The sequence below is a fragment of the Nomascus leucogenys genome, chromosome 3 (genome assembly GCF_006542625.1).
Source record: "Nomascus leucogenys isolate Asia chromosome 3, Asia_NLE_v1, whole genome shotgun sequence".
Classification (NCBI taxonomy): Eukaryota; Metazoa; Chordata; class Mammalia; order Primates; family Hylobatidae; genus Nomascus; species Nomascus leucogenys.
Genome location: NC_044383.1, coordinates 137,158,390 through 137,186,227, shown reverse-complemented (window position 1 = coordinate 137,186,227; position 27,838 = coordinate 137,158,390). Strand labels below are relative to the sequence as shown.

General features: G+C 42.7%; 1 long non-coding RNA gene, 1 other non-coding gene and 1 pseudogene across 2 annotated transcripts; 2 read left to right on the top strand and 1 right to left on the bottom strand.

Moving 5' to 3' along the window:
* Positions 1-185: 185 nt before the first annotated feature.
* LOC115832493 lies at positions 186-27,838 on the top strand. Its single transcript, XR_004028009.1, has 3 exons — positions 186-261; positions 26,970-27,087; positions 27,144-27,838. It is a non-coding gene; the product is annotated as an uncharacterized LOC115832493 (long non-coding RNA).
* Positions 2,609-3,104, top strand: LOC100606169 (annotated as a pseudogene).
* LOC115834540 lies at positions 22,952-23,055 on the bottom strand. The gene has a single exon (XR_004029483.1). It is a non-coding gene; the product is annotated as a U6 spliceosomal RNA (small nuclear RNA).

Genomic DNA, 27,838 nt, shown 5'->3' with positions numbered 1-27,838 from the left:
TTAGGACCTAGAAAATGAGGGAAACTATTTATCTTGAAAATAATCATTGGGTATGATCATTAAAGCCCCCTTAATTCAGATTCTCTCTTCTGGTTGCACTCTAAGCCTATCATGATTTCCCACAAACACAAGAATTCTGAGACTGAGATTCTTCAGAATTTTCCATGAGCGACAATTCTAAGTAATGACAAAGGTGCTGCACACAGGGCCATGCCCAACCAGCAGGCTCTCAGAGGACTCTTGAGGTGGAAATGAAAACAGGTAACTTCCATTTATATGTGTTTCATCTCATTCTATTTTAATTACTAATTTGAGTACAGTCTGCACCAGGTAAGATGGTTAGATCAATGAAGGGCCACATATATGATGGTGGTCCCATAAGATGATAATGGAGCTGAGAAATTCCTATTGCCTGGTGATGTAGGAGCCATTGTCACACATTATGCACGTGTCTGTGGTGATGCTGGTGTAAACACACCGGTCATGTCAAAGTTTAGTACAGGCCGGGCGCAGTGGCTCACGCCTGTAATCCTAGCACTTTGGGAGTGCTCAGGAGTTCAAGACCAGCCTGGGCAACATGGCAAAACCCCGTCTCTACCGAAAATATATATATATATACTTTCTTTTTTGAGGCGGAGTCTTGCTCTGCAATGGCGCGATCTTGGCTCACTGCAACCTCTGCTTCCTGAGTTCAAGTGATTCTCGTGCCTCAGCCTCCCAAGTAGCTGGGATTACAGGTGACTGCCACCACACCTGGCCACTTTTTGTATTTTTAGTAGAGACGGGGTGTCACCATTTTGGCCAGGCTGGTCTTGAACTCCTGACCTCAGGTAATCCACTCACCTTGGCTGGGATTACAGGCGTGAGCCACAGTACCTGGCCCCAGTATATTTATATATACTTATTTATAGCATGTTCTTCCTATTAATCCACAACTTTGAGCATTAGTGCTATGAAGTAAAAAGCTATGTGTCATATTTTACCAGGGTCGGACTGTGTGCCCAACCCTGGTATCACTTTTGAGGTTAAAGACTTGGGCTGCCACCTTGGATCCTCCCTCTCATCTCTCAGTCTGAGGAAAGCAGGCTGCCATCTTATAAGCCACCCAGTAGAGAGGCCTGTGTGGCTGAAGCCTCCTGCCCTAGCGTTGAGAACCAATACCTACCAACAACTATGACAGTGAATTTGGAAGTAAAGTCCAGTGTCAAATGATCCTTGAGATGACAGCCTCTGGCCAACAGCTTAAATGCAATCTCATGAGAGTCCCTGAGTCAGGACCAACCAGCTAAGCCATTTCTGGATTCCTGATCCTCAGAAAATGTGAAATAATAAATATTTGGGGGTTTTGGTGTTTAAAAAAATGCTGTGTGTTTGTGTTTAAAGGATGAATACATTACATGTAAATTTGCAAGTCTAAGGATTTTCAGATGTTTTATAAAGAGGACTGTGGTAGATTCTTCTTGACTTTAGCAAATACAAATTCTCGGTGGTTACTGTTCCTATCTGAGCTGAGGCCTCGGTGTTTCTCATGTCCGAGTTTGGCTGAAGCCCTACTCTGCGAGGCTGCTGCACCGCTTGGTTTCCGAATAGGATCAGCATCAAGCTCTCAGAGGCAGGTGTATGAGTGGGAAATGAGTTCATTTAATGGCAGGCAGAGTCACAGAACAACTTCCCAACGAAGACGGTGCTAAAAGGAGAACCTGTACTGTGACCACAGAGGCAGAATCAGCTATGATCATCTCATCTGCAAATAAAAAAACCAAGAGGAGCTCAACCAAAAACAACTGAAATTGAACTGTAGGTACAATGGCCTTTTTTTATGCTTGGGGCTGAGAAGCTCCAGAATTTTAGACAATGACACTAAAACACTACCTACATTCAGACCTAATAGTTCTGAATGAAAATTTCAAGTTATTTTTTGGAGTGGCAAATTAAATGTACATTTAAATGTCCAAGTTCAATATAGGACAGTCTTTGGCTGGGCACAGTGGTTTACGCCTGTAATCTCAGCACTATGGGAGGCTGAGGTGGGTGGATTACCTGAGGTCAGGAGTTCGAGACCAGCCTGGCCAACATGGTGAAACCCCATCTCTACTAAAAATACAAAAATTAGCCAAGCATGGTGGCGGGCCCCTGTAATCTTAGCTACTTGGGAGGCTGAGGCAGAAGAATCGCTTGAACCTGGGAGGCAGAGTTGGAGTGAATCGAGACCACACCATTGCACTCCAATCTGGGTGACAAGAGCAAAACTCTGTCTCAAAATTAAAAAAAAAAAAAAAAAAAAAGAACCGTCCTCGGATCTGAAAGATGTTTCCCTAGAGGCCCAAGAGGCTTTTGCATCAGAAACAGACAAAGGTAAATAGCCCATTGTGGAAAGAATGACTTTGCAAGGGAGGCCGAAGAGAAGTTTCCAGTTAAGTCCACTTAGATGGAATGTCAAAGCAGTAACTATAGTCAATGCAGTAACTAAAGTCAATATTGTAAAAGTCAATATTTGTAAAAGACACAATAGGTTGGCTTGACAATGGTAAGAGTAGGTCTCTCAAATCTAGGCAGAAATTTTTAACATGCTAAGAATTTGAGGCTCTTTCCCTGCTGCCACCGAGTCGTGCAGACGCGGAGGCTTGGGTGCCTTCAAGATTCGGCTTCACCTGTAAGCCACCACCATGGCCGAGGAAGGCATTGCTGCTGGAGGTGTAATGGACATTAATACTGCTTTACAAGAGGTGCTGAAGACCGCCCTCATCCACGATGGCCTAGCACGTGGAATTCGTGAAGCTGCCGAAGCCTTAGACAAGTGCCAAGCCCATCTTTGTGTGCTTGCACCCAACCGTGATGAGCCTATGTATGTCAAGTTGTGGAGGCCCTTTGCCATGAACACCAAATCAACCTAATTAAGGTTGATGACAACAGGAGACTAGGGGAATGGGTAGGCCTCTGTAAAATCGACAGAGAAGGGAATCCCTGTAAAGTGGTTGGTTGCAGTTGTGTAGTAGTTAAGGACTATGGCAAGGAGCCTCAGGCCAAGGATGTCATCGAAGAGTACTTCAAATGCAAGAAATGAAGAAATAAATCTTTGGCACACACACACACACACACACACACACACACACACAAAAAGAATTTGAGGGGCCACACATTTTTAGAACTTCTGAGGCCCCATCATTTCACTGAAGTAAATGTTTTGGCCAGGCACAGTGGCTCACACCTGTAATCCCAGCACTTTGGGAGGCCAAGGCAGGTGGACCACGTGAGGTCAGGAGTTCGAGATCAGCCTAGTCAACATGGTGAAACCCTGTTCTCTACTAAAAATACAAAAATTAGCCAGACATGGTGGTGCACACCTGTAGTCTCAGCTACTCTGGAGGCTGAGGAAGGATAATTGCTTGAACCCAGGAGGCAGAGGCTGTAGTGAGGAGAGACCGTGCCACTGCACTCTAGCCTGGGTGACAGGAAGACTCTGTCTAGGAAAGGAAGGAAGGAAGGAAGGAAGGAACAAAGGAAGGAAGAAAGAAAGTAAGAAAGGAAGGAAGAAAGGAAGAAAGAAGGAAGGAAGGAAGAAAGGAAGAAAGAAGGAAGGAAGGAAAGAAGGAAATGCTTTAAAACACTTCCACTTTTAAATGCAATATTTTAATCATACTCAGCTCCAATTTGGTGAAGACACAATGCCTGTAGAATATGACCTCTGCTGACACTTTGATCTTTAATAATAGGTGGTCTCCTTTTTTCCCTCATATCGTAATTAAATAGTAGATCCCTCATATTAAACCATTGTTTAGTTTGTAATGTTGGGCCTTGTATTTTTGTCCACCATTTCATTTTTGTGTCCTCTACAGTAGATAGCTGTGATGAAGAGGTCGTTGGTCATGTTGTCCTCTGTGCACTGCATGCCCATCACGCAGATTTCTCATCCACCCCGGGAGGTTTGTGCCTCTGTCTGTGTGTCCAGGTAGCATCTCTGCAGGTAGGAACTGTTAACACACTGGAAAAGAGTCACTTTGGGTTTTCCAACTTTTTAGCCCCAAATAGAGCATTTCCTGTCTTTCTGCTCCACTGGGATCTCATTAATTCTCCAACTCAACCATACAGGTAACTCTTATATCTTTATTGGAGCATGCTGGTGGATGGAGGTAACAGAAGCTGCTATTTGAATACTAGGCTAATGCCAGTACATGGGTTCCATGGATAGTTTCACCCACCCCCATCTTTAATCACTTCCTCTATTGACTTTATCTTTTATAGAAATGTTGAAATCTATTTTAGGTTTAAAAATAAACAGACAGAAGCATCCAAATTGGAAAGGAAGTGTTCACAGATCATCTGGGCTTATATGCAGCAAGCCCTAATGATCACACACATACAAACACACATACACAGTTAGAATGAATGTGTTTAGCAAAGTTGTAGGATATAAAGTCATACAAAAATTAGTTGCATTTTTATATGCTAACAATGAACAATCTGAATAGGAAATTAACAGAAAAATTATTATGAAAAAGAATGAAATATTTCAGAATTTACTTAACCAATGAGGCAAAAAACTTGTGCATTGAAAACATTGCTGAAATAAATGAAAGAAGACACAAATAAATGAAAAGACTTCTCATGTTCATGGATTGAAAGACATAATATTGTTAAAATATCAATACTACACAAATAGGCTGGGCATGGTGGCTCACACCTATAATCTCAGCACTTTGGGAGGCTGAGATAGATGGATCACCTGAGGTCAGGAGTTTGAGACCAGCCTGGCCAACATGGTGAAATCCTGTCTCTACTAAAAATACAAAAATTAGTTGGATGTGGTGGCAGGTGCCTGTAATCCCAGCTACTCAGGAGGCTGAGGCAGGAGATCACTTGAACCCAGGAGGCGGAGGTTGCAGTGAGCCGAGATTGTGCTATTGCACTCCAGCCTGGGCAACAAGAGCAAGACTCCATCTCAAAACAAACAAACAAAAAAAAAAAAACCACACACACAACTAGATCAACAGATTCAGTGCAATCTCTATCAAAATCCCAATGGCAGAAAAGTCTATCCCCAAATTTATATAAACTCTCAAGCGACCCTGAATAGCTAAAGTAATCTTGAAAAAGAACAAAGTTGGAGGTGTTACACTTCTTGATTTCAAAACTTATTATAAAACTACAGTAATCAAAAAGAATATGGTATGCATAAAGACAGGCATATAAACCAGTGGAATACAATAGAGAACTCAGAAATAGACCCATGCATGTATGGCCAAATGATTTGTTTAAATTCTTATTATTTTTTTGAGATGGGGTCTTGCTGACCTTGAATTCCTGGCCTCAAGCAATTCTCCTACCTCCGCCTCCCGAGTAGTGAGGACTACATATGTCTTCCACTTCACCCAGCTACATGGCTTTTGACAAAGATGCCAAGACTGTTCAATGAAGAAAGAATAGCCTTTCAAAAAATGGTGTTGGAAAAACTGTATTTCCATATGCAAACAAATGAAATTGAATCCTTACTTTATACCATACATGAAAAGCAACTTAAAATGGATCAAAGAACTAAATATAAAACTTAGAACTATTAAACTCTTAGACGAAAACAGGGGAAAAGCTGACATTGGATTTGGCAAGTGTGTCCCAGATATGATACCAAAAGCATAGGTAACAATGGCAAAAATGCGTAAATCAAACAGCATCACAACTATAAACTGGCTGGGCATGGTGGCTCACACCTGTAACCTCAGCACTTTGGGAGGCAGAGGCCAGTGGATCACCTGAGGTCAGGAGTTCGAGACCAGCCTAGGCAACACGGCGAAACCCCGTCTACCAAAAGTACAAAAATTAGCTGGATGTGGTGGCACATGTCTGTAGTCCCAGTTACACAGGAGGCTGAAGCAGGAGAACTGCTTGAACCCGGGAGGTAGAGGTTGCAGTGAGCCGAGACTGCACCACTGCACTCCATCTTGGGCAACAGGGTGAGACTTTGTCTCAAAAAAACAAAAAAAACTATAAATTTCTTTGCATTAAAGAACACAATCAAAAGACTGAAAAGGTAACCTATGGAGTGGCAGAAAATATGTACAAATCATATACCTGAAAAGGAGTTACTATCCAGAATACATAAAGAACTCCTACAACTCAACCACAAAAAAGTCAAATGACCTGATGTAAAAGGGCAAAGGACTTGAATAGACATTTCTTCAATAAATATAAATGACATTCAAATGACTCACCTCACAATTACTAGGATGGCTACTTTCAAAACAACAGAAAATAGAAAATGTTGGTGAGGATGTGGAGAAATTTGAACTCTAGTGCACTGTTGGTGGGATTGTGCAAAAGTAATTGTGGGTTTAGCCCATGAATTTTAAATCATTATAACTAGGCCCAGACACATCTTTATTAATCAAAATAGGAACCATTACAATCAACACATTTTTGCCAACAAGAAATAAGTTTGTTTATTCCTGTAGTGTAAAAACCTGTGCTTTGGGATTCAACGAACTCTTGGAAAGCATTTTCTGCACCCCGCTGGTTGTGGAAGCATTTTCCTTGCAAAAAAGTTGTCGAGATGCCTGGTAGTCAATTGGTAAGAGGTCAGGTGAATATGACGGATGAGGCAAAACTTTGTAGCCCAATTCTTTCAACTTTTGAAGCATTGGTTGTGCGACGTGCAGTCCTGTGCTATTGTGAAGAAGAACTGAGCCCTTTCTGTTGACCAATGCCGGCTGCAGACATTGCAGTTTTTGGTGCATCTCATTGATTTGCTAAGCATACTTCTCAGATGTAATGGTTTTGTCAGGATTCAGAAAGCTGTAGCGGATCAGACCAGCAGAAGACCACCAAACAGTGACCATGACCTTTTTTTGGTGAAAGTTGGGCTTTGGGAAGTGCTTTGGAGTTTCTTCTCAGTCCAACCACTGGTTGTTGTATAAAATCCACTTTTGGTCTCCTGTCACAATCCAATTGAGAAATGGTTCGTTGTTGCTGTGTAGAATAAGAGAAGATGACACTTCAAAATGACGATTTTTTAAAATTTTCGCTCAGCTCATGAGGCACCCACTTATGGAGCTTTTTTCACCTTTCCAATTTGCTTCAAATGCCGAACGACCATAGAATGGTCGACAGTGATTTCCTTGGCAACCTCTTGGGTAGTTGTAAGAAGATCACCTTCGATGATTGCTCTCAACTTGTCGCCGTCAGCTTCTGATGGCTGTCCGCTACTCTCCTCATCTTCAAGATTCTTGTCTCCTTTACAAAACTTCTTGAACCATCACTGCACTGTATGTTCATTTGCAGATCCTGGGCCAAATGCATTGTTGATGGTGCAAGTTGCCCGTGCTGCTTTATGACCTATTTTGAACTCGAATTTGCTTTTCATCTAACATCTTTTTTTTTTTTTTTTTTAAGTTGGAGTCTTACTCTGTTGCCCAGGCTGGCGTGCAGTGGCCCAATCTCAGCTCACTGCAACCTCTGCCTCCCGGGTTCAAGCGATTTTGCTGCCTCAGCCTCCTGAGTAGCTGGGACTACAGGTGCCTGCCACCACACCCGGCCAATTTTGGTATTTTTAGTAGAGACGGAGTTTTGCCATGTTGGCCAGGCTGGTCTCAAACTCCTGACCTCAGGTAATCCACCCACCTCGGCTTTCCAAAGTGCTGGGATTACAGGTGTAAGCCACCATGCCTGGCCAATTGTCTAATATCATTTTCATAGTCTAAAATAAATATAATATAAATAGCAAGTAATAAGTCATTAGCAAAATACAAAGTGAGAAATGCACATTAAAATGATGCATAACATAACCACATTTATTTAAGAATGTTTTCTAATATCAAAGTGCACATTTCAACAACACAAAAACCTCAATTACTTTTGCATCAACCTAATAAAATGGTTTATCCACTATGGAAGACAGTAGGGCAAAAAAATAAAAATAGAATTATCATATGATGCAGCAATTTCACTTCTGGATATATATCCATAAGAATTGAAAGCAAGATCTTGATACCCATGTTCATAGAAGCATTATTCACAACAGCCAAGAGATGGAAGCAACCCAAGTGTCCACGGATGGATGGATGGGTGGTTGGACGATGGATGGATGGATGGACAAAATGTAGTAGATGCAGACAATGGATTATAATTCAGCCTTAAAATGGAAAAAAAATTCTGAAACCTGCTACAACCCTGAGGACATTATGCTAAGTGAAGCAAGACAGTAACACACACAAAATATACTGTACAGAGATTCCACTTACATAAAGTGTCTAGAGGAGTCAAATTCAGATGAGATCGGGCGCGTTCAGGGTAGTATGGCCGCCCCGTCTGGGAAGTGAGGAGCGTCTCTGCCCGGCCGCCCATCGTCTGGGATGTGAGGAGCGCCTCTGCCCGGCTGCCCCATTTGGGAAGTGAGGAGCGCCTCTGCCTGGCCACCTGTCGTCTGGGAAGTGAGGAGCGCCTCTGCCTGGCGGCTGTGCAACCTTCCAAGTGTGAAGTGACAGCCTTCATTGTAGAATGAATGAAGACACTGGCGCTGATTATATAACACCTTGGCAGCTATCTGAAGTCGTTGATGGTGGAGGTATTGGAATTATAGAAGAAAGCAAACACACAAATTTGACTAAAGGCGATTTTGTGACTTCTTTCTATTGGCCCTGGCAAACCAAGGTTATTCTGGATGGAAATAGCCTTGAAAAGGTGAGATATATATGAACATATCTGATTTTTTTTCCCCGTATAATTCTTACTTTGTGCATTTGATATTCAGTTGTGTTTGTAATCACGGAAAAATAAAAGCATATATATATATATAATTGTGGGCTTATGTATCCCCTTAATAGAAGGAGGGAGGTGGGTTAGGGATACTTGCAGAAAAATCTATGACTTTTAGGAAAGATAAACGGCCCTTAGAAGAGTAGATGTCAGATGTGATCATTTTGCAACACTATCTATCTGGGTGTGGTGCTGACATCCCTTCTCTGATCCAGGACAGGGAATTTATGACCTCTTTTGGGAGGCTTTGCTTTTAGGCAGGTAAAGGAGTTTGGAAAGAAGTCTATTCTCAAATGCCTTCAGTTCGAAATAATCTTTATTTGCCAAAGTGGCAAAATCTGGAATCTTCCAGTAGCCACTTACTTGCCGAGAATGCCCAAAAGTGTAACTTAGCCCAGTCTCTGTTCTGTGATCCAGAACACACTATCCAGTTGCCTCAGCGCACATCAACAAGAACATCAAAGTGCATTCACCTCCTTTTCCTATAAACCTATTTTTTCTCTTGTATTTCATATCATGCTAGTTCATCAAGCCAGAAAACTTCAAGTCATGCCAAATTCCACATCTCCCTCATCCGGTAGTGAAACCTGATTCATTTTGTCTCCTGAGAGCTTTTGGTACTTGTTTCTCTCCTACCACTGTCACCGCGGCAGACTGTTATCATTAGGCCCTTACAATCTCCCCCTTATTATATTGTCCTAATTTACATCACAGCACAGATGTCCAGTGTGACATACGTATGTTTGTGCAGGTTAACTTTAATCTACATTCTAGGAGCTGTTAGTTAACATTTCCAAGACCCTGATCCTGATACTTTTCAGCCTTTACAAAGAATACAATTCTGATACAGGTTACAACCTAGATGAAGCTTGAAAGCATGCTAAGTGAAATAAGCCAGACGCAAGAGGACAAATATTGTATGATTCTACTTATATGAGGTACTTAGAATAGTCAAATTCATAGAGACAGGAAGTAGACTGGTGTTTCCCAGGGTTTGGGAGGAGAGGATAATGGGGCCTTTGTGTTTCATAGGTACAGAGATTTAGTTTGGAAAAATGACAAAGTTCTGAAGATGGATGGCAGTGATGATGATTACACAATAATATTCATGTACTTAATACGGCTGAATTGCACACTTAAAATGATTAAAATGGTAAATTTTATTAGTATATTTACCACAATAAAAAAAAGAGTGAAGGCCAGGTGCGGCGGCTCACACCTGTAATCCCAGCACTTTGGGAGGCTGAGGTGGATGGATCACTTGAGTTCGGGAGTTCAAGATCAGCCTGGGCAACATGGCAAAACCTTGTTTCTACTAAAAATGCAAAAATTAGCCGGGTGTGGTGGCGTGCACCTGTAGTCCCAGCTACTCAGGAGATGAGGCACGAGAATCTCTTGAACCTGGGAGGCAGAGGCTACAGTGAGCTGAGATTGTGCCGTTGCACTCCAGCCTGGGTGACAGGCTGTCTCAAAAACAACAACAACAAGCAGCCCAGGCCCTAATCAAAACTCCACCCACAGAAGGTACTTCAGATACCTCATTTAATGTGTACTAGAGGGGCTGGGCACAGTGGCTTGCACCTGTAATTCCAGCACTTTGGGAGGCCAAGGTGGGTGGATCACCTGAGGTCAGGAGTTCGAGACCAGTCTGACCAATATGATGAAACCTTGTCTCTACTAAAAACACAAAAATTAGCTGGGTGTGGTGGCATGCGCCTGTAGTCCCAGCTACTCGGGAGGCTGAGACACGAGAATTGCTTGAACCCAGGAGGTGGAGATTGCAGTGAGCCAAGATCCCGCCACTGCAGTCCAGCCTGGGGGACAGAGCAAGACTCTATCTCAAAAAAAAAAAAAAAAATCTGTACTAGAGGATTCACTGATCTGCAGAAGGGTGTTAAAGATCATTTTCTTTTATATATATATATATATATACATATATATTTGTATAGGGACCACTGCAATGGGGCCTTGCAGTGGGGGAGAGAGGTTGGGCTCAGCTCCCAAAGATCATTTTCTTTTTATTTGATTGATAGAAGAAATAGGGCCTCACTTTGTTGCCAGGCTAGCCTTCAACTCCTGGCTTCAAGTGATCCTCCCCTGCTTCACCCTCCGAAATTGCTAGGATTACAGGCATGAACTGCCACCGCTGACCCCATTTTTTAAGAGATGGGGTCTCATTCTGTCACCCAGGCTGGAGTGCAAATATCATTTTCAATTGGCAAATGAAGTGATAAAGACAGTGCCTGCTAGAAAGCTACATAAGCACTTACCCTCTTGTACAAATGTGTGCACAGATGAACTCAGTAGCCTAACACCTTCAGAGTGATTCCTTAGTATAGAAATTCTAGAAATCCCGTAGTGTGTCCCCTCCATTCCCACCCCCACTCAATCACATTTAATGAAGGATTTTTGTTAGAGAAGGCTTGCTGACATCCTGTCCTCAGAGCGTTGTCATATTTGCCATGGGTTGGGTCTTTTGTATGAGCTATCTCTGCTCCAAAAGGCTAGAGAGCTAGGATTTCACCGGTCTTGCTCACACAACAGCATGTATGACTGTTTCGGTGCCTGCTTGCTCCTGACGTTTGTATCTGCTTAAAACCCTGGGGACCTCTTGGCTGCCTCTAATCCTGAGAGGCTGCTGAATTTCTCCTGTCATCCCCCTACAATGCAAATCAGGTCATGTCAATTTCTCACTCCGAATTCTTCAGTAGACCCCTCCGCTCCCTCCCATTACAGAGTAAAATACCAACTCCTGCCCTCCAGGATCTGCACCTACCTTCCTCTCCCTTCTTCACTCCAGTGTGGAAGCCCTTGAATCTGTCCACGCCTCTCCCACCTCCGTACCTCTGCGCATGCCATTTGTTCTGCCTACAAAGCTCTTCCTCTCCCTACACTCTTTGGTTTCAGGGAACACAGCTGAATTCAGGGACGCCAAGTCCTTGCCTAGAAGGATATCATCTGTGCCTGGAATTTTACCTTTTTTTTTTCAGCACACTTTCAGCAGCAATGAAAGAATCCAGTCTGCGTAGAAAGATGAGTGAAGTAGACACAGTAGAGAGAAACAGATGACTTCTTAGAAGGGGGAAGAGAGAAACCCAGGGGGCAGCTGCCTTTGTTCATAAACCGGTCCAGTTCCTGGGTTCCTTTCCTTCTGGGAGGCATCTGAGCCTCCCGTCCTTGGGTTCTGGGAGCTGGTTGGGAAGCTCTTTTGTAGCCAATTGAGTCTTGACCAGGATACAGGTCTGCAGACTTATCCCTTTCTTGGTGGTGAGGCCAGCCTCAAGCCATCCTGGAAGACCTGCTGGGGGTGGGCTACGGGGGGAGCTGTGGCTGCTCCCCACCCTCCCAGGGCTGGCCACCTGGGGCAGCCTGAGCTCTCTGCTTTTGGAAGAACTGGTTTAGCAACCTGGTATCTTAAAGTCAAATTATGTAATTTGACTTTCAAGTCCACTCAATTGATCATCAAGAAAGAATGTAAAAGGCCAGGCAGTGGCTCATGCCTGTAATCCCAGCATTTTGGGAAGCCGAAGCAGGTGGATCACCTGAGGCCAGGAGTTCAAGACCAGCCGGGAAAACATGGTGAAACCCCATCTCTGCTAAAAATAAAAAGATTAGCCAGATGTGGTGGTACACACCTGTAATCCCAGCTACTCAGGAGGCTGAGGCAGGAGAATCATTTGAACACGGGAGGCAGAGGTTGCAGTGAGCTGAGATCATGCCACTGCACTCCAGCCTGGGCAACAGAGCAAGATCCTGTCTCAAAAAAAAAAAAGAAAGAATGTTAAGAGTGTTAAAAGAAATTGCTAACAATTTCTTCAGGAGCCACCACGCCCAGCCAAGACTTTTAAACATTTTATTGTTGACTCATCTGAGTTCCTTGTATATTCAGGATATTAATCCCTTGTAGGATGAATGTTTGCAAATAATTTCTCCCATTCAACAGGTTGTCTCTTCACTCTATTGTTTCCTTTGCTGTGCAGAAGCTTTTTCATTTAATATAGTTCTATTTGTCTATTTTTGTTTTAGTTTTTTGTTCTTTTGAGATCTTAGCCATAAAATCTGCCTAGACTAATGTCCTGAAGTATTTTCCCTATGTTTTCTTCTATTAGTTCTGGGTCTTATATTTAAGTATTCAATCCATCTTGAGTTGATTTTTGTATATGGTGAGAGATAGGGTCCACTTTCATTCCTCAGCACTGTTTATTGAAGACAATGTCCTTCCCCCAGTGTTATCTTCTTGGTACTTTTATTGAAAATCAGTTGGCTATAAATACATGTATTTATTTCTGTATTCTGTATTCTGTTCCATCAGTCTGTCTGCTTTTATACTAATACCATGCTGTTTTGTTTACTGTAGCCTTGTAACATATTTTGAAGTCAGGTAGTGTGATACCTCCAGCTTTGTTCTTTTTTCTCAGAATTGCATTGGCTATTCAGGCTCTTTTTTGGTTCCATAAGAATTTTATGATTTTTTTTTTCTAATTCTGTGAAAACTGATATTGGTATTTTGATAGGGATTGCATTGAATCTGTAGATTGCTATGGGCAATATGGTCTTTTTTTTTTTTTTTTGGACGGTCTCACTCTTTCCCAGGCTGGGGTACAGTGGTGCTATCTCGGCTCACTGCAGCCTCCGCCTCTTGGGTTCAAGTGATTCTCATGCCTCAGCCTCCCAAGTAGCTGGAATCACAGGCGCCTGCCACTACGCTTAGCTAATTTTTGTATTTTTAGTAGAGATGGGGTTTCACTGTGTTTGTCTAGGCTGGTCTTGAACTCCTGACCTCAAGTGATCCACCTGCCTTGGCCTCCCAAAGTGCTGGGATTACAGGCGGGCGTGAGCCACCATGCCTGGCCAATATGATAATTTTAATGATATTATTTCTTCCAGCTGTGAGCATGGGCTGTCAATCCATTTGTATGTGTCCACTTCAGTTTCTGTCATCAGTGTTTTGTAGTTTTCTTTGTAGAGCTCTTTCACCTCTTTGGTGAATGTATATTCCTGAGTGTTTTATTCTTTTTTTATAGCTACTATAAATAGGATTGCTTTCTTGATTTTTTTCTCAGCTAGTTCATTATGGGTGTATAGAAATGCTACTGATTTTGTATATCAATTTTGTATCCTACAATGTTACTTAATTTATTTATTAGATTTAAGAGTTTTTTGGTGGAGTCTGGGTTTTTCTAGATATAAGATCATATCAACAGTAAAGAGGGACAATTTGACTTTCTCTTTTCTAATTTGGACACCTTTAATTTATTTCTCTTGCCTTATCGCTCTGGCCAGGACATCCAATACTTATATTCTTTTTTTTTTTTTTTTTTTTAGACAGAGTCTCCCTCTGTCTCCCAGGCTGGAGTGCAATGGCATGATCTCGGATCACTGCAACCTCTGCCTCCCCGGCTCAAGTGATTCTCCTACCTCAGCCTCCCAAGTAGCAGGGACTACATGTGTACACCACCATGCCCAGATAACTTTTGTATTTTTAGTAGAGACGGGTTTTCATCATGTTGGCCAAGCTGGTCTCAAACTCCTGACCTCAAGTGATCTGCCCGCCTTGGCCTCCCAAAGTGCTAGGATTACAGGTGTGAGCCACCTCACCCAGCCTACAGTACTTATATTCTTACATGGCTCATATCTGTAGCTGATTTCCAATGGGAGAAACCAAGGGACTGTTGCTATAAAGCTGCACATGAAAACAAGAGGTACCATTATCTCATGAACAGCTTCCAACTGTGCAGAGTCCATGCATCCTCACCTGATCCTCCAGAAACACCACCCCTGGTCTGCAAGCTGATTTGCTTCTGACACAGAGAGGCACCCAGCAGAAGCAAGGACTCACGTCTACAGAGAACACCTAATCAGATTGTTGGGGCTAGCTGGGCTCCTTGGGAAATGGAAGGTGCAGTAGGTTCCAGGGCAGGGGAAAAGCTTATTGAGAACAAGAGCAGGATGCAGGGAATGAGCAGAAAATAAACCTGAACTCTGTCTCGATTACAATTAAGTGTCCGCCACTGGAAAGCAACTTAAACAGACAGCAGCCACATCAGCTGCCAGTGCCTGTGGGCTCGTATGACCAATCCCAGCCGTGTAGCTATTCTTAGTCACAGTTTCTCCTGACTCAATCTGCAGTAGAAGTGAAGAGACTCTTCTACCTGTAATACAGAGCTGTCCTTCCTCCCTTTATCTCTTGATTTTTACCATTTGTTCTGCAGTCTCTGTTAGTGTGTGTTCTGGACATAATAAAATATGGCTAGTTAATTCAAGCAAAAGCTTGCAGTGACTTGGCAAAGCATTATCATGATTAATGGGAGGACAGGCAGAGGATAAAATGAGGTTGAGACTGGCTTGCCTTGTATTCAAAAATCCTAACTCCTCTTTTTACTGATTATCTTAGCTATGCATTTTTTTGTAAAGCCTCTTGAATTCAAACCGGATAAAGCTTTCTTTCTTTCCAATGTACTTAATAACTAGGACCTGCATCTGACATTCACTGTGTGATTGCAGTGACTATAAATGCTTCCTTTACATCTGTGTAATTTCTAAATGTTCGGAAACCAACAGAAATGTTTATTCTTAGATAAATTAACTATGATTCAACAACTTTGTGCTCTAATTTACGGACAAGATTCTCTCTCTATCAGTGACGTTGGCTGGGTTGTGTTGTTAGAGATGAGCAATGTGTATTAGTGAGGTTTGCCTGGATCTTCCTTGTCAGGTTGGGTATGTCTCATAAAATTAGTTGAAAGGGCTGGGCACGGTGGCCCACACCTGTAATCCCAGCACTTTGGGAGGCCCAGGCTGGTGGATCACTTGAGGTCAGGAATTTGAGACCAGCCTGGCCAACATGGCGAAACCCCATCTCTACAAAAAATACAAAAATCAGCGGGGCATGGTGACGCGCATCTATAGTCACAGCTACTGGGAAGGCTGAGGCAGGAGAATGACTTGAACCCGAAGGTGGAGGTTGCAGTAAGCCGAGATCACGCCACTGCACTCCAGTCTGGGTGACAGAGCAAGACTTCGTCTCAAAACAAAAAACAAACAAACAAAAAGATTAGTTGAAAGGGAAAGAGAGAAATTGCAAGTGACAGGAGCAACGAAGTCGCAGGGGTGGCACATATACAATGGGTGTAGACTTTGTGAGGGGAAGGATGACAGCGTGTCATATTGTGGTCAAGATCACAGCCTTTACTGCCAGACAGATCCGACTCTACTGCTGTGTGACCTTGGATGGATTGCTTAATGTCTCTACGTTTTCATTTCTGTTTTATCATGTGTGAAGTGGGGATATAAAAGACAATCTAGGCCGGGCGCAGTGGCTCATGCCTGTAATCCCAGCACTTTGGGAGGCTGAGGCAGGTGGATCACCTGAGTTCAGGAGTTTGAGACCAGCCTGGCCAATATGACAAAAACCCGTCTCTACTAAAAATACAAAAAAATTAGCCAGGCATGGTGGCAGGCACCTGTGGTTCCAGCTACTTGAAAGGCTGAGGCAGGAGGATTGCTTGAACCCGGGAGGTGGAGGTTGCAGTGAGGCGAGATGCACCACTGCACTCCAGCCTGGGCGACACAGCAAGGCTCTGTCTCAAAAAAAAAAAAAAAAAAAAAGCCAATGCCAATGTACAAAAGACTGTTGAAAGGATTCCATGAGATAAAAGATACAAGGCATTAAGCCCAAGAGAGAAACATTAGCTGTTGCCATTTTTTTTTCTTTTCCTTCAAGAGTATGCTAACTTATTTTGTTATTGTTCTAATCCTAGCTCTACCTTATGACTGTGGAAGCTTGGGCAGGACTGCGGAAACCTGGTTCTTCCTTTCTAAAATGGGGCTGTTAACATCTTCTTGATGGGATTACTGTGAGAATGAACAGACAGAATGATATGTGTGAAGAATGCCTGACACGGAGAGTGCCTTGCAGAGTGCATGCAGCCAATCAGTTTCAGGGCCCCCTTCTCACTCCTGACCACTTCATGGAGAGACCACAGGCCGAAATCATAGACTCTCTGGATGTGAGGTACTATGATGAAAGCCAAAAATCAGGGCGTGGTGGCTCACGCCTGTAATCCCAACACTTTGAGAGGCCAAGGCGAGCAGATCATATGAGGTCAGGAGTTCAAGACCAGCCTGCCCAACATGGCGAAACCCCATCTCTACTAAAAAAATACAAAAAATTAGCCAGGCGTGGTGGCAGGCACCTGTAATCCCAGCTACTCGGGAGGCTGAGGCAGGAGAATCGCTTGAACCTGGGAGGCAGAGGTTGCAATGAGTTGAGATAGCACCACCGCACTCCAGCCTGGGCCACAAGAGTGAAACTCCGTCTCAAAAAAAAAAAAAAAAGCCAAAAAACAAAAAACAAAAAACAACTGCCCCGATGATTCTGATGTGAATAAAATCAGAGTAAGACCCTAGATTGTCTAGAGGTTTGATGGTAGATCTTGGGACAGTGAAACTTATCTACTTCTATTTTTCTTCTTTTGAAACAAGGTCTCGCTATGTTGCCCAGGCTGGACTCAAAACTCCTGGGCTCAAGCGATCCTCCCGATTCAGCCTCCAGAATAGCTGGAATTAGAGGTGTAAGCCACCACACCCAGTGCTACCTACCTCTATTTTCACCACAGCCATAGAGTGTAAGTTCTCTTACCCACAAATGCCAGCCATTGGTCATGAGGAAAGTCAAGCTCATCTTTATTCCTGAAAATCCATTTTCTTAGTCAGCTGGCGCTGCTATGAAAAAATACCACAGGCTGGGTGCCTTAAACTACAGTCATTTATTTCTCACAATTCTAGGGGCTGGGAAGTCTAACACCAAGGTGCTGGCCTGTATGGTTCCTGGTGAAGGTTCCCTTTTGGCTTGCAGATGACCCTGTCCCTTTGTTTCCTCACGTGGAGAGGAGGAGGGGGAGAGAGAGACCAAGCTGTCTTGTGTCTCTTCTTATAAGGGCACTAATCCCATCATGAGTGCCCCACCTTCACGTCTGCATCTAAACCTAATTATTAACACCTCACAAACACCCATCTCCAAATGCCACCACATTCCACATTGGGGGTTAGAAATTTCAGGAATATAAATTTGGGGAGGGCAGAACTCAAACCATAACACCAACTCCAAGAGCAGGCTTTGCTAAGTAAAGATTGGTTGTGCTTCAGGGCTCTAACAGCTCCGGGAGGTAATTGTGAAATAGGCCTATTGTCACTTGTTGAAGGTTGTGCAACTCCTAGTGGCTGAACCATCAGATTCCAAACTTCATTCTTTTCATTATATCAAATAAATGGCCTTGAAAGATCTGTAATGAGGACAAGAGTGACCAGTCAGAAAAATGGCAAAGAAACCAGTAACAAAAGGGAATATGACAATTAAGTGCATAATAAATCGGGTAGGGGAGATAATGAAAAATAAACAAATAAAGGAAGAATGAATGAATAGGATTTAGGGCATGCATTGATTACTTAAAAAAGAGACTGAAAAGTCTGAGGGAATCTTTTGTGAAAATTAATGAAATAGGCCCAGCATTTTCTGACTCGTGTTTTATGTGTATGCAAGGCTCATGTTTACAGTTATTCTTGAACACTCCTTGCTCTACCCCACCCTCCCAAGTCTTTTGAACTCAAGAAAAATCAGTCTAAAGAGATTGTTTTTGTCATCTCCAGCTGTCCCAGTTGCCCATCAAATCCAGCCTTTGTTTCTCTTGCAGCCTCATCGTCTCTGATTGCAACTTTAACCCTGTCTTGAATTGTCTAAGAGGCTGGGGGCTGACAGCTGAATCCAAGTCTCAGACATACAGACTTTGACCTTTGCAGTCCACTGACCTGCAAAATACATCAGTTAATACACATAGGAAGAGATGGAAGAAAGAGCAACATGAAAGTGGGCAAAGGATTATCAAAGGAGGAGTAAAGAGATGGAGAGCAGAGTGGGCTGAGCAAAGACATCTAGATTAATGATAAGGTGACCAAGGGATAGCTTTAATGCAGGCTGGGAAGGGTTCTGGTGGCAGTGTTGCAGCCATTTCTTTTCCTTTTTCTTTTCTATTTTTCTAGCTAAGACTGAAGGAAAGACGTTAAATACAATCTGGGGTGCAGTGGCTCACACCTGTAATCCCAGCACTTTGGGAGGCCGAGGTGGGCGGATGACCTGAGGTCAGGCGTTTGATACCAGCCTGGCCAACAAAACCTTGTCTCTACTAAAAATACAAAAAAAAAAAAAAATAGCCGGGCATGGTGGCATGCATCTGTAATCCCAGCTTCTTGGGAGGCTGAGGCAGAAGAATCACTTGAACCCAAGAGGCGGAGATTGCAGTGAGCCAAGATCCATGCTACTGTACTCCAGCCTGGTTGACAGAGCAAGACTCCGTCTCAGAAAAAAATAAATAAATAAAATAAAAAATAAAAAAATGCAATCTGGAATTGAGATTAAATATAAGAAATAACTTTCAGAGAGAACTATTTATTTAATAAAGGAAAAGATTATTGACAAGGCTATGTAAGTCGCCCTTACTGCATAATACTGAGGCATAATTATTATCTAGAAGTTTGGCAGTCTCTTGGGCACTTCAAATGCATACATTACTTCATTTAATCTTTCTGGGAACTCCCTAAAGTGAATAGTATTACCCCCATTTTACAGAAAAGTAAACTGAGGCTCAAGGATGGTAAGGGACTTGCCAGGGACCTATGCGGTGGGTGGCACAGCTGAGCTTAGGCCAATTTATATTGGACTCTAAAGCCAGTGCTCTTGCCACTCGATCAGCAGGAACCATGGTCTTGAATTGCTTCAGACTAAGCCCAGGGAACGATCAAATCATCTCGGTGGGCTCCAAACCTGCCTTATCTCAGGGACTGGGTGAAAGGTAAGAGAAAGGAGGAGAGAGGAACTGAGAGTGACCTCATGGGGTGACGTCTCCTAGTACCGCCCCCAGCATAAAGCCAATAAAAACTTTCATCAGTTTCCCTCAGAGTAAATCCCTTTGCATTTGAATTAATGATGTAAGAAGTCCAAGATCAGGGTGCCCGCCTATTTAATTCCTCAGTGAGGGCAACTTCCCAGCTGCCAGAACTGTGAGAACTAAATGTCTGTTGTATGAGCCACCCAGTCTATAATATTTTGTTATGGCAGTCCCAGCAGACTAGGACAGTGAAGTTCAGAGAAAAGAGGCTAGAGGCCTTGTCCCAGGCCATGAAGATACCACTGAGCTGAGGGAGGAAAGCTCCCACCAAGGTTTGAAATGCAAGAAAAAATGATGTCTGGCCAGGTGCAGTGGCTCACACCTGTAATCCCTGCACTTTGGGAGGCCAAGTGAACTCCTCACTTGAGGTCAGGAGTTTGAGACCAGCCTGGCCAACATGATGAAACCCTATCTCTACTAAAAATACAAAAATTAGCCAGGCATGGTGGCAGGCGCCTGTAATCCCAGCTACTCTGGAGGCTGAGGCAGGAGAATCGCTTGAATCTGGGAGGCGGAGGTTGCAGTGAGCTGAGATCACGCCACTGCACTCCAGCCTGGGTGACAGAGCGAGATTCTGTCTCAGGAAAAGAAAGAGAGAAAGAGGAAGGAAGGAAGGAAGGAAGGAAGGAAGGAAGGAAGGAAGGAAGGAAGGAAGACGTCAGCAAAAATGTCAGAGAAAGGACCTCTGAAAAATTTCTCCTCTATGAAAATAATGAGAAAAATTGGCAAAAAAAGGGAAGAATCAACTTTTTTTAGGCTGTGGAAATTAATCAAATGCTGGCAGGAACTCAGGAAGTATGTATTCAAGAAAAATGGCTGAATCTCAGTAATTAGAGAAATTAGAAAATAGTTTGAGATGAGTGAAAATAAAAACACAGCATACCTAAACTTACGGGATGCAGCTAACCCACCACTTAAAGGGAAATTTATAGCTGTAAATGCCAATATTAATGAAGAAGAAAGATCTAAAATCAATAATCTAAACTTTCACCTTAAGACACTGGAAAAGGAAGGGAAAACTAAACCAAAAAACAAGTAGAAGGAAGGATATAAATAAAGACTGTAGTGGAAATAAGTGAAATACAGAACAGAAAAACGAGAGAAAATCAACAAAACAAAATGTTACTCTTTGGAAAGACCAACAAAATTGACAAAATATTAGCTAAACTAACCAAGAAAAAAAGAAGACTTGATTACTAAAATTAGGACTGAAAGAGGGCACATGACTTCCGACCCTACAGAAATAAAAAAATTATGAGGGGATATTTTGAACAATTGTATGCAAACAAATCAGACAGCGGATATGAAATAGACAAATTTCTAAAGAGACACAAACTATCTAAACTGATCCAAGAAGAAATAGAAAATCTGAAGAGACCTATCACAAAGACATTGAAGTAATAGTAAAAACAAAAGCAAAAATAAACAAAAAATACTTCCAACAAATAAGAGCTCAAGATCAAATGTAAGAAAAGAAAGGATTAATAGACTCTTAATTGACCAATGGAAGGAAAAGGTGTTAGAATTTCAAGCCCTCAATTATTCCACCTTCCTGTTTTAAAAAAAACTGATGCTAAAAAAGCACGTAACATAAAATGTACCATCTTAGCCACTTTTAAGTATACAGTTTAGTATTGCTAAGTAAATTCACATTGTTGTGAAACAGATCTCCCAGTCTTTTTCATCTTGCAAATTCAAAACTCTATACCCATTCAGTAATAACTCCCCCTTTCTCCCTCCTCATCCTTTGGTACCCACCATTCTACTTTTTATTTCTATAAATTTGATGAGTACCTCATATTAGTGGAATCATACAGTATTCATCTTTTTGCGATTGGCTTATTTCACTTAGCATAATATTCTTAAAGTTCATCATGTTGTAGCATGTAACAGGATTTTCTTCCTTTCTTTTTTTTTTTTGTTTTTTTGTTTTGTTTTGTTTTGAGACGGAGTTTCGCTATTGTTTTCCCAGGCTGGAGTGCAATGGCACGATCTCGGCTCACAGCAACCTCCACCTCCCTGGTTCAAGTGATTCTCCTGCTTCAGCCTCCCGAGTTAGCTGGGATTATAGGCATGTGCCACCACGCCCAGCTAATTTTGTATTTTCAGTAGAGATGGGGTTTTTCCATGTTGGTCAGGCTGGTCTTGAACTCCCGACCTCAGGTGATCCGCCCACCTTGGCCTCTCAAAGTGCTGGGATTACCAGCGTGAGCTACCTACCGTGCCCAGCCGGATTATCTTCCTTTCTAAGGCTGAATAATATTCCATTGTATGCATAGACCACATTTTGTTTATCCAGTCATCCTTTGGTAGACGCTTGGATTGCTTTCACCTCTTGGGTACCATGAATAAATGCTGCTGTGCACATGGGTATGTAAATATCTTTTTGAGACTCCTCTTTCCATTCTTTTGGATGTATACCCAGAAGTGGAATTGCTGAATCATAATAGTGCTTTTTTTAATTTTTTGAGAAACTGCCTACTGTTTGCCATAGAGGTTGCAACATTTTATAATCCCACCAACAGTGTGCAAGGATGCTGATTTCTCCACATCCTGGCCTTGTTATTTTCTGGGTTTTTAATTTGTTTTTAATGGTACTTGTCCTAATGAGTGTGAGGTGATATCTCATTGAGGTTTTGATTTGCATTTCCCTGGTGACTAGTGACATTGAGCATCTTTCCATATGCTTGTCGGCTATTTGTGTATCATTTTTGTGTGTTTTTTTTGAGACATGGTCTCACTCTGTCACCTAGGCTGGAGTGTAATGGTGCGATATCAGCCCACTGCGACCTCCACCTCCTGGGTTCAAGCGATTCTCCTACCTCAGCCTCCCAAGTAGCTGGGACTACAGGCATGCACCACCATGCCTGGCTAATTTTTGTATTTTTAGTAGCAGTGGGGTTTCACCATGCTGGCCAGGCTGGTCTCAAACTCCTGATCTCAAGGGATCCACCCGATTTGGCCTCCCAAAGTACTGGGATTACAGGTGTGAGCCACCACGCCCGGCCTTGTATATCATCTTTAGAGATGTCTATGATGTCTATTCAACTCCTTTGCCCTTTTAAAAATTGGGGATTTTTTCGTTGAGTTGTAGGTGTTCTTTATACATTGTGCACATTAACCCCTTTTCAGATATGAATTGCTACTATTTCAACCCATTGCATAGGTTCCCTTTTTACTTCATTGATTATGTTCTTTGACGCACAAAGGTTTTTAAGTTTTATGTAGTCCTATTTGTCTATTTTTTCAACCTTCCTTTTAAAAAAATATTAGAATGTTTCACAAAATTGCATCTCATCCTTTTGCAGAGGGCATGCTAATCTCGGTGTCATTCTAACTTAAGTGTATATGTTGTTAAAGCTGGCACCCAACTATCCTTTTAAAGTTGATTTTCTTTTATTTATTCCAATCTTACTTTTCAAGCAGATTTCCCACCCCAGGTATCCTATACCTTGATTCAGTGACTCTCCAACTTGAATATGCACCGGAATCTCTTGGAGGGCTTGTTACATCATAAATTGCTGGGTCCCACCACAGAGTCTTTGATTCAGTAGATCTGGGGTGGGGTTTAAGGATTTACATATATAACAAGATATCAAATGATGCTGGTCTTGATGGTCCAGGACCACACCTTGAGGACTGATGCTCTAGTCAAATTCAATCGCTCCATGTTTTTTAGAGATTATTGCCTTTGCTCATGCTGGTTTTTTGTTTGTTTGTTTTGTTTTGTTTTCTGCTCAGAATGCCCTTTATTCAGGCACCTCCTCTACGGACTTTCACTAAGCCCTCAAACTGGAATGAATCACTCTCCTGAGTTTCTATGTCACTTTATATTTATTTTATCTCTTATCACCTACCTTTTACTTTTTTTGTTTTTATTTATTTTTTATTTTATTTTATTTTTGAGACAGAGTCTCGCCCTGTTGCCCAGGCTGGAGTGCAGTGGCACGATCTTGGCTCACTGCAACCTCCGTTTCCCAGGTTCAAGCGATCCTCCTGCCTCAGCCCCCCTAGTAGCTGGGATTACAGGCACACGCCACCATGCCCGGCTAAATTTTGTATTTTTAGTAGAGACAGGGTTTCACCATGTTGGCCAGGCTGGTCTCAAACTCCTGATCTCAGGTGATCCACCCGCCTCGGCCTCCCAAAGTGTTGGGATTACAGGCGTGAGCCACTGCGCCTGGCAACTTTTTTTTATTGAGACGGAGCCTTGCTCTGTCACCCAGGCTGGAGTGCAGTGACGCGATCTCAGCTCACTGCAACCTCCGCCTTCTGGGTTCCAGTGATTCTCATGCTTCAGCCTCCCAAGTAGCTGAGATTACAGGTACCTGCCACCAAGCCCGGCTAATTTTTGTATTTTTAGTAGAGATGAGGTTTCACCATATTGGTCAGGCTGGTCTCGAACTTCTGACCTCAAGTGATCCACCTGCCTCGGCCTCCCAAAGTGCTGGGATTACAGGTGTGAGTCACGGCGCCTGGCCACCTTTCACTTTTGATTTGACTTATTTACGTACCAGTCATACCGTCTATTAAGATAATAAGGTTTTGGATGCCAGTGCTCATGTTTAACTTACCTTTATATATCCTACAGTGCCTGGCAAAGTATCTCACCTATACTAGCATGCAATGGATATTTGTCAAATGAATGAAAAAATAAGGAAATATTCTGTGAAGAAAAATACAGCAGCATTAAGGAAAGAAAAAATGAATAAAAAGAAATAGAAAAAAGGAGATGATAAATGTGGTAGAATAAAGTGGTGGGAATTCTTCCAGAAGGGAATTTTGTTTTGCCAACTAAATGCAAAGCAAAAATAGACCAGGTCTTCCCAGCTGTTCTTTTTGTCTGTTTTCTTGCAGCTGTGCTAGAATTCTTTTTTTTTTTTTTTCCAGGCCAGAATTGCTAATCACCATGCCAGTAGGGCCCTTGTGATTTAATAAGAAGAAAAAGATTGGGGGACTTTAATTCCCAAACACCTAGGGTGTGAATCTGGAGGGGTACAATGTTCTATCACATTGACTGAAATCCAGACTGCACCTTTCATCTGATGAAAGACCATGACACTTTTCCCTGTGGAGAATTGGACAGATGTCATTGTAATATTAAAAAAAAAAAACAGTATTGAAGAAAGTTACGAACTCTAGAATTAGTTGATTATGCATAACTTTTTTTTTCAGACAGGGTCTTGCTCTGTCACACAGGCTGGAGTGCAGTGGCATGATCATAGCTCACTGCAACCACGAACTCCTGGGCTCAAGCGATCATTCGCCCCTCAGCCTCCCGAGTAGCTAAGATTAAAGATGCGTGCCATCATAACCAGCTAATTTTTGTAAATGTTTTTGTAGAGATATAGGATCTCGCTGGTCTCAAACTTCTGGCCTCAAGTGATCCTCCTGCCTTGGCCTCAAAAGTGCTGGGATTATAGGCATGAGCCATCATGTCTGGGCCTATGCACAAAATTTTAAATTAATTTGTGTGTGTGTGTGTGTGTGTGTGTGTGTGTGTGTGTTGAGACAGAGTCTCACTCTGTCACCCAGGGTGGAGTGAAGTGGCACGATCTCGGCTCACTGCAACCTCCACCTCCCGGGTTCAGGCAATTCTCCTGCCTCAGCTTCTGAGTAGCTGGAATTACAGGCATGCACCGCCACATCTGGCTAGTTTTTGTGTTTTCAGTAGAGGCAAGGGTTTCAGCATAGTGGCCAGGTGGTCTCGAACTCCTGATATCAAGGGATCCACCCGTCTTGGCCTCCCAAAGTGCTGAGATTACAGGCATGAGCCACCGCACCCGGCCTTTAAAATTAATTTTTATAAAATGATCCCAGTGTACAATTCTTTATTAACATTTATGATCCTACTTCTCCAGCAGGTTGGATTGGGCATACTTCTAACTTTTGCATCTTAGTTTGATTCTTTATTTGGTTAGCCTTCATTTAAACTAGCAATCTGCAATAGGGTGTTTTCTCTACCATGCTATGCACATGGCCTGGCAGAGAGCTTTTCTGGTGCATTTTTGAAAAGGCCCATAACCTGGGAATACGGTCCCACTGCAAACACTAAGGAAAGAAGCAAACCACAAAGGGATCAAGGATTTCTCATGGAACATGTGCCCTGAACACTCTCTGGAAGTTTCCGTGATGTTTGCCGTCATGGCAATGGATTACTCTGGATCACGGCTGCTGCCCCGGGATTGTTCTGTTCATCTGCTTGCTGTTTTCATTTTTGTTAGCTTGCTGTTTGGACACTTAAGGCGGATTCCATTTTGTTATCCAGATGTTTCTATGCCCAGGGGCACTAGCATGCATTCTAATCACTGGGCATGTATTGCTCTTTAATAGTACGTAGAAAATTGAGAAAGCCTTGAGAGCTGGCCTGAAAAATTTATTAGTCCCTCACTAAAACTTCATCTTTAAAATCATGTCTCTATGGTGTGATTGTACCTGGAAGAACTAGAAATCAACCACTCAATTATGAGCTCAAGAGTGTATGAAATTGAACATGCTCAGAAATTAATCATTTTTCTCATCTCTTCTGTGAGTGATATCTCAGCAGTCAAGTTATCTTTCACTGCTAGGGGATATTCAAAAGTAAGAATTTGGAAGATCTTACTAAAAGGCTTTAGACAGAACCTGGAAATAGATTCTCTGCATTTGTATGCAAGTTAATTTTTGAATTCTCTACATATGCTGAGGGAAAAGATTAGGATGTCTAGATGGGCCTGGATAGCAAAGTCAGGGCCTGGTTTTTTTTCTGGTTAGTGCCTTGGGGAGATTAAGTGTGGCTATCACTCTGAATAAAATTTAACCCAAATGCTGAAACTTTTAGAGGAAACTGGATACATCAAACAGGAACCTGTTCTAACATCAAATGAGTGACTTATTTTGTTGCTTAACTAGGGTAGGTAACATTAAGCTGGCTATCAATAGCCCCCTGTTGCTTAGGGAATTTCTAATACAGTGTGACCATGTTTATTTGTAGATGGGACAGAGATGCTGATGGCATTCAGAAGTAAAACTAAGAAAGATGGTGCTTTTGGTACCTAAAATTATTTTTTTCCTTTTAAAAGTTATAGTAATTTTTAAATTTTGGAAATTTAAAATTTTGGAAAATAAAAACTACAAGTACACTTATAGTAGACTTCCTTCCTTCCCTCCTCCCTTCCTCCCCTTCCTTCCTTCCTTCCTTCCTTCCTTCCTTCCTTCCTTCCTTCCTTCCTTCCCTCCTTCCTTCCTTTCTCTCTTTTTCTCTCTTTTCTTTTCTTTCTTTCTTTCTTTTTCTCTTTTCAGGGTCCCACTCTGTGGCCTAAGCTGGAGTGCAGTGGCAGCATCAGGGCCCACTACATCCTTGACCTCCTGGGCTCAAACAATCCTCTCATCTCAGCCTCCCAAGTAGCTGGCACTATAGGTATGTACCACTGTGCCCAGACCATATATATATATATATAATTTTTTTTTTTGTAGAGATGGAGGCCTCACTTTGTTGCCCAGGCTGGTCTCGAGCTCCTGGCTTCAGGTGATCCTCCCATCTCAGCCTCCCAAAATGCTGAGAGGGCAGCTGTGAGCCACTGTGCCCAGCCAGCATGTCTTTTTTTGATCTGCCCAGTACCAACCCTCATTCTGGGAATTGCTCTTTCTGTTCCTTTAACCTGACGATTCCTGTGGGAGCAGCTATGCTCTGACATGGCCTGGCCCTGCCTAGGGCTGATTAGAGAAAAGCAATACCAATGATCCTCTTCTCTGGGATATCTGAACCTGATTCCAGGGGTGATTATCAATATCTGCAACAATCAGGGAGGTCCGGGTACCCACCAATTAGGACAGACATTGGCTGAAAAACAATTGATATGGGTGCAGCAGTGCACGCAGGCTGAAGAGCACCCTTGTTTGAGAAGAAGGAACATAGAGATTCCCTCTTTGGGGGCAGAAGTTGGAAACTGTGCACTGGGGAGGCCTGTTTTCTTCCTGTAGACAAATCTCACTGTGGTGAATAGCAGTGAGGCCAACGGCAAGATCTGGAGATGGAAGAGGCTCCTAAAGATGTTGAAACCCCTGGTCCCAGCTGTTCCGTGGGCCAGCTGGATTCCTGCCCTTCTATAGCTATATTGCTCAATCCTTTCCTTGGATCTGGGAGCAAATATATTTCATTTTTGGCCCAA